Raw genomic sequence first — 10,915 nt, 5'->3', positions numbered from 1 at the left:
TGAAAATGTGGCCTGTCCGCTACCCTTTTAAAATGGAGCTTCTTTTTTTTTGTGAGGACAGGTGGGGCCTAATATTTTTCCGAAGTATCAGACTTTCTGCTGACCCTGCAAACTTTATATAAATCAGATGTTTTAACTAGTCATGTATGAGCAATACATCGATATATTGCACTCTGTCAATCTCCAGGATTCATGTTCAACACTGACCCACTCATACACCATACCTTTCAGCTCAAAAATATCTTACTCTTTCAGGAATGCTTCCTTTTCTATTTCTCAATGGTCTATATTTTTCAGTTATATTAAATCTCTTCATTAATTTGACTACAAGTGAAAACAAGTTACAGCAATCTCCATATATTTTGTTGGGGGGGTTTATATTTTGGATAATTGATGCTTTCCCTTTTATACAATGAAATAATTATGATCTAAAGACAATATCCATATTTCATACAAAGAAAGAATTTGCAATTATTAAATGATGCTTTTTACAACTATCCAGTGCTTTGTACCCGGTTAAGCTCTTTTTAAATGAGTAATAGAATAGGTAAGTCCACAATTTGTGCACTGAGGAGAATTTCCTGCATCTTTTCCAAATACACTGAGACATCACAAAGGGCCATCTCATTTAGAAAAGAGCACTCTCTTAACACCGCACTGAAAAGCCACTTTATATTCTGGCCACATCTCTGGGAGACTTCTGTATACACTTCAGCCATAGCTAACTTTTGTTTCAGTACATTTGATCCTATGGTTTTACTGGTAAGTTTTTGTTCCCCTCATGTACCACAAATAATTTATCCCTCTAAATTCAACAACTGCTATGATGTGTGAATGCATACTCAAATAGGACTGCTGAAGTGAATATGTATATCAATGGCTAACTCTGACATAGCTCCATCAGTGCCAAGATAGAGTCTCCATTGCTGAACTTGATGTGAGTTTATTGTTATCAGACACAGTACCTATTGTAGGAGCAGCATTTTGCGATGCCACATATCATTGTGTAGGATTTCTCTTCAAAATGATTTGTTGATTTACATAAATATTTTGTGATACCTATGTATTCCTTACTTATTGTACCTGCACCTGACAATTGAAACTGGCTGTTAGGTAGCAATTCATCAGCTGAACAGCTCAACTTCCAAGGCATCTAACCACGTTCTAGTACTGGGCACCTTTAGGTCCACTGTTTTGAAGTCTGTAGTGTTTGTAATGCCACTGCTTAGCTTGAGGAAATGTCTGTTCCTTCACAGGTGAGATGGAGATGGTTTAAAATAATCAATATGAAAATCTACCAATTTAAGCTTGGTTGAAATGGCACCTGACTCCCCTCATTAGTTAAACGTGGATCATAAAATCATTTTCAGATGAGAAAATGCAAGCATTACAAGATTCTATGTGTCCAGTATCCTTTTCTAGCAAAAGTCACAGTCAGCCAATTATTCCCAATGTGGTGCAGGGATTTAACATTGACATCAGGGGTTGTAAAGTTCTGTCCAGATTGTCTGAATGTACCAATTGTGTCCTGGTACACTGCCACAAAGGTCCTTACCATGTCCATCTATATTAAAAACATAAGGGGAATTTTGTAACTGACCTGACTGGCTCTGCTCCTGCTGTACAGTATTTGTAATCTGTTAGTTTTGACAGTTTCTTACAAAAACACCAGAAATAGGAGTAAGAAGTCCATGTGGTCTGTTCCCTCTCACCATACAATAATGCCTGCTGTCAGGTTTCAACTCCATCTTCCTGCCCCATTTCCAATGTAAATACTAAATATAAATCAGGGTCACATGGGTTACATGAAAACTCAACGGCATTTCAATTACTACCTGAATGGAATGTCCCGTTCAGCAGGGACAACAGGTTTTTCACCTGTTTTAAATACATTTTAAACCATTTGAAGAAAACAGTTTTAAATCCCATCAGTGGCCTCTCGGCCCTGAGTTTAGCTGGCCTGTATTGGCACCCACTCCACCATATCTTGATTTATAAAATGTCTACTCTTGTTTTCCAATCTCTCAACAGCCTGCTTTTCTCTACTTCTATAAATTCCTCCAGCCTTCTTGAATGTCTGTACGTTTCTGAATGTGGCCTCACCTAGCACTAATTTTCATCACCCCATTGTTCTAGTCCACACCTTTTGATGCTTAGGTATTAACCTCTGAAATTCTGTCAGAGACCTGTCTGCCTTTCTCTCCACCTTTGAAAATCTTAAAACCTTTACCAAACTTTTAGTTATCTGTTCTATTATTTTCTTAAGTGGTTGGACATGAAACATTGTTTCTTGCATAGCACTCTTGTGAGGTGCCTTGAACATTTTAGTATGTTAAAGGTGTTCTCTAAGTTCAAGTTGTTGTTACTGAGGGAAGGAAAAGCAGGAAACCTCTCTCAGGCCTTACAACCTCTGTCATCCCAAGCATAACGTCATTAGATATTCAAAAGTAAAAAGTAGGACACATGAAAGTGTGGGAATGCAGTGTTTCTGGATAACTGATTTGTTGAGCAACCAGTGGCACAAGTCTGGGGAGGGGTGGTGAATGTAAGTAATCATGCGATTACATCCTCTGGAATATGTCCAGCTAGAGTTAACAACCCTATAATTGTTGAAAGCAGCAGTTATGCACCACATACTTTGTTTCAAAGACATTTTTGCCTCATTTCCTTTTCTAAAAAATCTGAACCAAGAGTTTATCTCCCTCAAAATACTAAGCAGATTCCTTTATTCCATTATGACCTTGCTGTGCAATCCATAATTGTGAGCCCTTTCTCTAGTTAAAAGAATTGTTTGTTTTCATTTGTGCACTGAGTTCTGACAACAGACATTCTCAGCTAGAAGCTGGACTTTAAAGTAACAAAATATGTATGATTAGAACCAAGAAGCAAGAAGACACACAGAGAAAGGAGGAAAGCCTATACAAAGCAGCTGATTAATGAGTATTTCCAATCTTTAAATTCTAAGTAAGATCTTTAGTTTGTGTTTAGGTCTCCAATCTTTTTTCTCTGTCTTCCTTAAAAATAGCTTCTTATTGTATAAGAATGATGTTGGTGTATAAAATTAATTACACTACTATGTAAGAAGTCAGAAATCTTCTAGTTTAAAGAGTAAGGATACAAGAGTGATTAATTAATAACATAAATACATGTGATAGAGATGGCAAGTCAGGTGATATGTTGCAGCTGCAGCATGTGCCAGCTATTTTACACCAAGACCATAGAGACTGAACACATCTAAAGCAATTGTTTACAGCGCAAGCAAATTTGGTTGAGGAGCTGGAATCTGGGCTGAAGACATTGCACCACATCAGGGAGTGAGAAAGTTATCTGGTCACTTTGGTTTAGAAGGCAGTCACAGGTAATTCAAACTTGGTCTGTGATTGAGGACAGGAGGGTATGATTACAGATGAGATAGTGTAACGACCCAAGGTGTACCTCTTGAGTACCCTCATTCCCTGCAAGTGTCAAACAGTTGTTGCAAGCTGCTTGCCAAGAGCAGGAACGATGGGTGAACTGACCATGATACTGTGGTGCAGGAAATCATTGAAGAGGGAGCGGGGGCAAAGGAACATAGTGTAGTGTCCTCCACTATACTATGTTCCTTAGGGGGGTAGATACTGTTCTCTGCAGCTGTGGACATAATGGCTGCGTTATCTGCCCACTGCCAGGGTTAACAACTTCATCTCTGAGCTGACGAGGAACTTGAATGGGACAGAAGGAATGCCACTGTCATTGGCCACGTTCATACCAACAAAAATGGAAAGAAGTTTCTGCTGGAAGATTCTGAAAGTTAGAAGCTAAACTAAAAAGCAGAAGCTGAAAGGTAATCTCAGGATAATTAACTAAGCTGTGGGAAAACTGGCATAGAATAAACAAAGTCGAGGAGTTAACTGCATGGCTCAATGATTGATTTGGTTTCAGTTCATTCGGAACTGGCACTAGTACTTGGGTAGAAAGGAGCTGTTCTGGTCAGACAAACTTCAGTTGAATTGTGCTAACACCAACACTTGGTGAATTGAATAAGCAGGGCTGTAGAGAGGGATTTAAGACAAATATAAAAGGAGAGTGATTAGGAAAAAGGAATAAAGGTCTTACAAGGCAAAAAGATATGAAAGCATTGCAAAGCAGCTATTTGGACAATGAAATCCAGAGTGGGACAGGAAGGAACAGGGTGTATGAACATAAAAAGCAAAAGTAGGGTTAAAGAGGAAAAAAATGGCAAAATTAATGGTATTTACTTAAATTCATGTATTATCCAGAACAAATTAAATGAATTAAAGGCACAAATAGAGATTCATGGTATGATCTTACAGCTACGACAGAGAAATGATTGTAAGGATCATATTCAGGCATATGTGAATTTTTCAAATGACAGACAGGAAGGTAAGGTGGAGTAGCTTTGTTAGTATGAGATGGAGTAAGTACGATAGAAAAAATGATGTTGGATCAAATGATTTTGAATCCATATGAGTAGAAATAACAAATAACAAGGGTACTCCCACATTGGTAGATGTAATCAATAGGCTCCCTTATAGTGGCTATGCAGTAGGACAGAAAATCAATCAGAAAATACTGAGAGCATGTGAAATAGACAGTACATTAATCATCAGGATTTCAATCTTCATGTAAGTACTGATTAGATGGGTTGTGTGATTAGCCATTCAGCAGAGTTTAAATAGAAAAGCAGGGGCAGAAAGAGAAAATTAACCAGTTGAGGTTAGGGGAGGAATGATAAGGCATTAGAGAGATTAACTGTTTGGACATGGGGAATTATCCAATTAGAACAGATAGTTAATTTTTAAAGCAGTAGAAGGGAGTGAGATTAACTTGTTAGAATAGGCATTGATTAATTAGAGAAAGAGCTAACTGGTTAAAGTGGCTGTAGGGTAGAAAGAATAACTGATTAGAACAGACAGTTAACTGATTGAGAGCGGGGTTAGAATAACAGAGACTAAGTAGGTCTGTGGTAGAAAATTCCAAGGTTCAATACATTTTTGGGTCCTCCCTGCATTCACTCTGCCTAGCCCTGTTAGAATTTTATAAGTTTCAATCAGATCCCCATCATCTTTCTAAATTCTAGTCAATGCAGGCCCATTTTGAACCAATCTCTTCTCATAAAACAGCACTGTTATTCCTAATATCAGCCTAATGAACATTTGCTGGAGTCCCTTTGTGGCAAGTTCTTGGGTAGGGAAATCAAAACTGCATATAATTCTCCAGGTGCGGTCTCATCAAAGCCTTGTATAACTACAGTAAGACATCCTTTCTCCTGAACTCTTACAATGAAGGCTAATCTACCATTTGCCTTAATTGCTTATTGGACCTACCTGTCTCTATTCATTGATGAGTTGCTCAGTGGCTAGCACTGCTCAAAGTGCATGGATCCTGGTTCAATTACAGCCTAGGGTGACTGTCTGTGTGGAGTTTGCACACTCTCCCTGTGTCTGCTTGGGATTTACTCTGGGTGCTCTAGATTTCTCCCACAGCCCAAAAAAGGTTTGAGTTATAAAGAAAAGCTGAATTGGAGCATAGGTGGTTGAGAGGCGACCTTAAAGATGTTTATAAAATAATGAGGACTTTTAAATAGTGTTAATGGTAGTTGGCTTTTCTCTAGGATGGAAGCTTTCAAGAATGCGGGGTTCATTTTTAAGATGAGAGGAGAAGGATTTAAAAAAGATACAAGGGGAAATTGTTTTACACAGAGGTGGTTCACTTGAGGAAGTGGTGAATATGGATACAATTAGCATGTTTAAAAGACATTTGGATAAGTACAGGAATGGGAAAGGTTTGACGGATATGGGCCAGGAGGAGGCAGGTATGACATGTTTAGTTTGGGATTATGTTCAGCATAGACTGGATGGATTGAGGGGTCTGTTTCCATGCTGTCTGACTCTAGATTGTGAAAATAAAATTTCAGAGGTAGCCACAAGGAAGAACACAAAGTGTATTCAAAGCAGTCTCCTAGAATAATATACTGTGAATCATACCAGGGAGCAGGCTATTTTGGATCTGGTCATCTAAAATTAAGTGAGTTTAACAAATGACCTCAAGGTAAAAGATCCCTGAGGGAACAACCATATCATTTACTTTGAGAGTGAGAAATTTGGGTTGGAAACAAATGTGCTTAACCTAAATAAGGATAATTACATAGGAATGAGGGCAGAGTTAGCCGGAGGAATGAGTTAAGCAGGAAAGACAGTATACAAATAGCATACTTTTGAGAAAATGGTTCATGACTCACACAAAATATATATCCCAGTGAGGAATGATTCTGGGCAGGGATAAACCAACCATGGATAACCAAGGAAGTTAAGGAGAGTGTCAAATTGTAAGAAAACGTAAATAATATAACAAAGATTTCTGTAAACCAGTGAATTGGGCAAGTTTTTTTTATAAAGGAATGAATGTCAGTAATGACGGTAAACTAGAAAGCAATATAGGAGAAAGTGAGAACTGCAGATGATGGAGATTCAGAGTCGAAAAATGTGAAACTGGAAAAGTATAACAGGTCAGGCAGCATCTGACGAGCAGGACCTCGAATGCTGCCTGACCTGCTGTGCTTTTCCCACTCCACACTTTTTGACTCTAGAAAGTAATATAGAAGTGTAAAGTAATCTATTATTTAAATATTTAAAAGGAAGAGAGCAGCCAACCTGAACCTTAATCCCTTAGAGAATGAGGCTGGGGAAATAATAATGGGGAATCAGGGAATAGCAGAGAAATTGAAAAAATGCTTTGCATCAGCCTTCATTACAGAGGACAATAAGAGTTTTCCAAATATTAAATAATCAAGGGGCAAAAGGAGGAGAGGAAATAAATATGCTGCTCCTAAAGAAAATATACTAGGGGCACTAATGGGGCTAAAGGCCATAATGTCCCCTGGATCTGATGGGTCATCCTATGATGGTCATGGAAGTAACTACACAGATAGAATATGCACTGGTAGTAATCTTCCAAGAATCTTAGATTCTTGGAGAGTCCCAGAAGACTGGAAATCTGTCAATGTAACACCCTTGTTCAAAAAGAGTGGGAGACATAGGTAACTATATGACAGTTAGCTTAAAATCTTCCACTGGGAAAATGTTGGACTCTATTACAAAGAATGTAATAGCTTTAGAAATACAATTTGGGCTATGCCACGCAGTTGGCCACTTCGTCACTATTTTTATGAAAGGAGAGAAATCCTTATTTGTGACTGGGAGTTCTGTTTGGGACTCCTTCAGAAATGAGGAGCCATTCTTCCAATCTGACAGTTCTCCCGTAATACAGAACTGTCAGGGAAAGGCAAACCACGTCCATTTTTATAGCAGTTAGCTGCTGTATTCTGAAATTTAAAGGTGTGGAATCACTGACAAGGCACTTTGATACTTGCTGTTAAGTGACTAGTACATGAGGTTAGGGTGCTGGGGTTAGCAGAGTGCCAGATGGATGAGGTAGTATGGAGCCAAGTAAGTAAGCTACCAGCTGCATATGTTGCCAGGTAAGAAGTGTATCAGTTCAGTGAGGGGAAGGGTCCAAGGTGGGTAAGGTGAAAGATGAAAGGTAATTGATGCTGTATTTAGGGTAGGTCAGTGTCGGTGAGAGGAATTGGGCCAGATCATATGGGAGAGTGGCTGTCAGGTTGGGGTGTGGGGTAAGGCTGTAGGGCAAGTGGGAGGGATTTCACTCCTTGGGGGTAAAGGAGGTACAAGGCAGAGCAGAGCCAGAGTCAGGGATGAGATGAGATATTTCCGGAGATCGGAGTGTGAGTTGGTGGGCACATTATTGGGTCAGGTGCTGGGGTTATGGGTAGCAGGTCTGGAGTGGAGATAAAGGAATGTCAGCTCCCGGGGTGGGAGTGAATTAAGGGGGAGAGTTGATCTTGAGTAAGGACAGGAGGGTCCCATCTTGAACAGGTGAAGATGGTTTGACTCCAGGAGAGTGAAGTTAGGAGTGGTTCAATCCAAAGTAGTTAAAGAGAGGTTGTGGCCAGAGTTTATAAATTAAGAAAACCAAAGTTGTTCATCTCCTTTTGGTGAGGCCAGAAGGAAAAATAATTCCTTTTCAAAGTCACATAAGGGAAGTCCAGGCCCTTTTTGCCTGGGCTCCACCTTCTTATTGCCTGCTGTTATTGAATTTTGATTTTAACAGAATGTTACTTTGCCAGTCAGAAAAGTTCAGGGGATAATAAAGTGTGCTTTATTTTCAGTGAGATTTTGGATGCTGTAAGGATTTCTAATTCACTCTGGGTGATGTTTATATAGTTACTGCAGTTGAATTCTAATCAGGCATCCTTTTGTTGAAAAATCAATCAAGAATCTGCTCAAAGAACCATTCCTATCTCAGCCTAGATTGCATCTTCTTTCTTCCCCATTTATTGAAAGTGAAGTGCCATGTCAATCATCAGAATATCAATACCATTGTCATTTTTCATTCATCTTGTCACAAAAAAGAAATCAAGCATATCATGCACCTGATATTTACACCGTCTCTGTGACAAATGGAAAGAAATGAATACAATAAATTTCTGAAAGTATTATTTTGATATTTCGACAGAAACACTGCTGCTTTTGTTTATAGAAAGCTGATGGCAGTTTCCAAAATCAACATAATAAAGATTTAATTGGCCTCAAATTCTTTGTCTGTGTGATACTTTAGATTATTTATAGTATTTCTTTCAGCCAATATATCATCTCAGTGGCAGTAGATGATATTACCATTCTCCAAAATCACTGTACTGATCTGTAGAATCAAAACTGTTGACTTATATACAAATACGAAACAATTGTCTGGCATGTTAACTACAGCTGAAGCTGAGAATCCTAAAAGGAATGTGTACTAAAGAGATATTGCTGTCTCCTTGGATGAGGGGAAAGGAGTATAAGAGTAATATAGATGAGGAGCTAAAATCACAGTTTATCAAACTTTATTTCTAAACTGCCCTGCCTCATGTTCTCATTGCAACTATTTGATTTCAGAGCAACAACCTTATTCTCACATCTTCTTGATTTCCATCTTGTAGCAGTGTGTACTATCTACAAGATGCACTGCAGAAATTCACCAAAGATCTTTAGGCAGCACCTTCCAAACCCACGTCCACTTCCTTCTAGAAAGACAAGGGCAGCATGTACTTGGGAACACTACTACCTACAAGTTCCCCTCCAAGCCACTCACCACACTGACTTGGAAATATACCGCTATTCCTTCACAGTTGTTGTGTCAAAATCCTGGAATTCCCTCCCTACAGGCATTGTGGGTCAACCCACAGCAAGTGGACTGCAGCGATTCAAGAAGGTAGCTCACCACCACCTTCTCAAGGGCAAATAGGGATGGGCTTCTATGCTGCCCAGCCAGCGACTCCCAAGTCCCACAAATGAATAAAAAAAAACCTTTCTTGCCACCTGGCATTTATCTCTACTCAATCTTTTCTGTCTTGAAATTGTGCAACTTCCTCTATTTTATTTCACTTTTTTTGTTCACTTATGAGATATGGGTGTCATTGGCTTGATCAATATTTATTCCCTGCTCCTTGTTCCCATTGAGAAGGTGGTGATGAGCTGTCTTCTTGAACTGCTGCTGTCTATGTGCAGTATGTAGACCCACAATATCATTAAGGAGGGAATTCCAGGATGCTGACTCAACAGCACCAAAGGAGCAACAATATATTTCCAAATCAGAATGGTGATTGGCTCGGAAAGAAACATACAGTGATGGTGTTCCTTGTCCTTTGAGGTGAAAGCGGTTATGAGTTCAGAAGGTGCTGTCTAAGGGTCTTTGGTGAATTTCTGCAATGCATCTTGTAAGTAGAACAAACTACAGCTACTGAGTGTTGATAGTGGAGGGAGTGGATGCTTGTTGATGTAGTACGAATCAAGTGGGCTGTTTTGTCCTGGATGGTATCAAACTCATTGAGTGTTATTGGAGCTGCACTTATTTAGACAACTAGGGAGTATTCCATCGTACTCCTGATGGTGGACAAGCTCTGGGGAGTTAGGAAGTGAGTTACTTGCCGCAGAATTCCGAGCCTCTGACCTGCTCTCCTATATATACAAAAATAATAATAGTAATTTATTGTTACATATAATTATGAAAACACATGTGTAAGTCATAAGCTGGTGCCATTTCAACTGCATAAATTATAAAAAGAAATAAATTATACAAAGTTAGAATAAATTTCACCACCACACTCCACAGCCACTAAAGCTGTCCCTGAGGCTGCACCACCAAGGAGGAAGCACACTGATGCAGCCCCCACCACCGCTGTCCGGACCCAGAACATCACCTCTGCCAAAGCTGCCTCATTGTTGCTGATACTCCAGCTGCCACCATCATAGCCAGGTGACTGTGCCAACTCCCAAGAACCAAGCCATTTCAACTTCCAAGAACCAATTGACTGTCCAATTTAACTCCCAAGGACCAAGGGGTCATTCTCTCCACTGCTATTGCAGACACCACCAAAACATCAGAGGAAAAGAACCAACACCAACTCATCGACTGCTGGAACAGTTACTCAAGCCGTGACCACCATGGCCATGAGAATTGGACCAGATTTGCCACTGAAGCACTCCCTGCAACCTATCTCCACCACTGCAGCCACAGAAAGAAGTTACATTTGATTCAAAAATGAAATGAAGAAAATAAAATTTGAAAAAAAAGAATGTGGTCAGTTTAGCAAGAAGGAGCAGGTGGACTGGGAGCCCAAACACCTCCTACCCTGCCATCTTCACCATCTTGACACCATACGTATGGTGAGTCCGTTTCAGTTTCTGGTTAATGGTAATTTCCCGGATGTTGATAGTGGGGAATTCAATGATGGTAATGTCAAAGGATGATGATTAAATTGTATCTTATTGAAAATAGTCATTCACTGACATTTGTATGACATAAAAGCTCCTGGCTACTTTTCAGCCCAAGTCTGGATTTTGTCCAGTTCTTG

This window comes from Chiloscyllium plagiosum, chromosome 12 (genome assembly GCF_004010195.1).
Source record: "Chiloscyllium plagiosum isolate BGI_BamShark_2017 chromosome 12, ASM401019v2, whole genome shotgun sequence".
Classification (NCBI taxonomy): Eukaryota; Metazoa; Chordata; class Chondrichthyes; order Orectolobiformes; family Hemiscylliidae; genus Chiloscyllium; species Chiloscyllium plagiosum.
Note: the sequence above shows the minus strand (reverse complement) of the source record.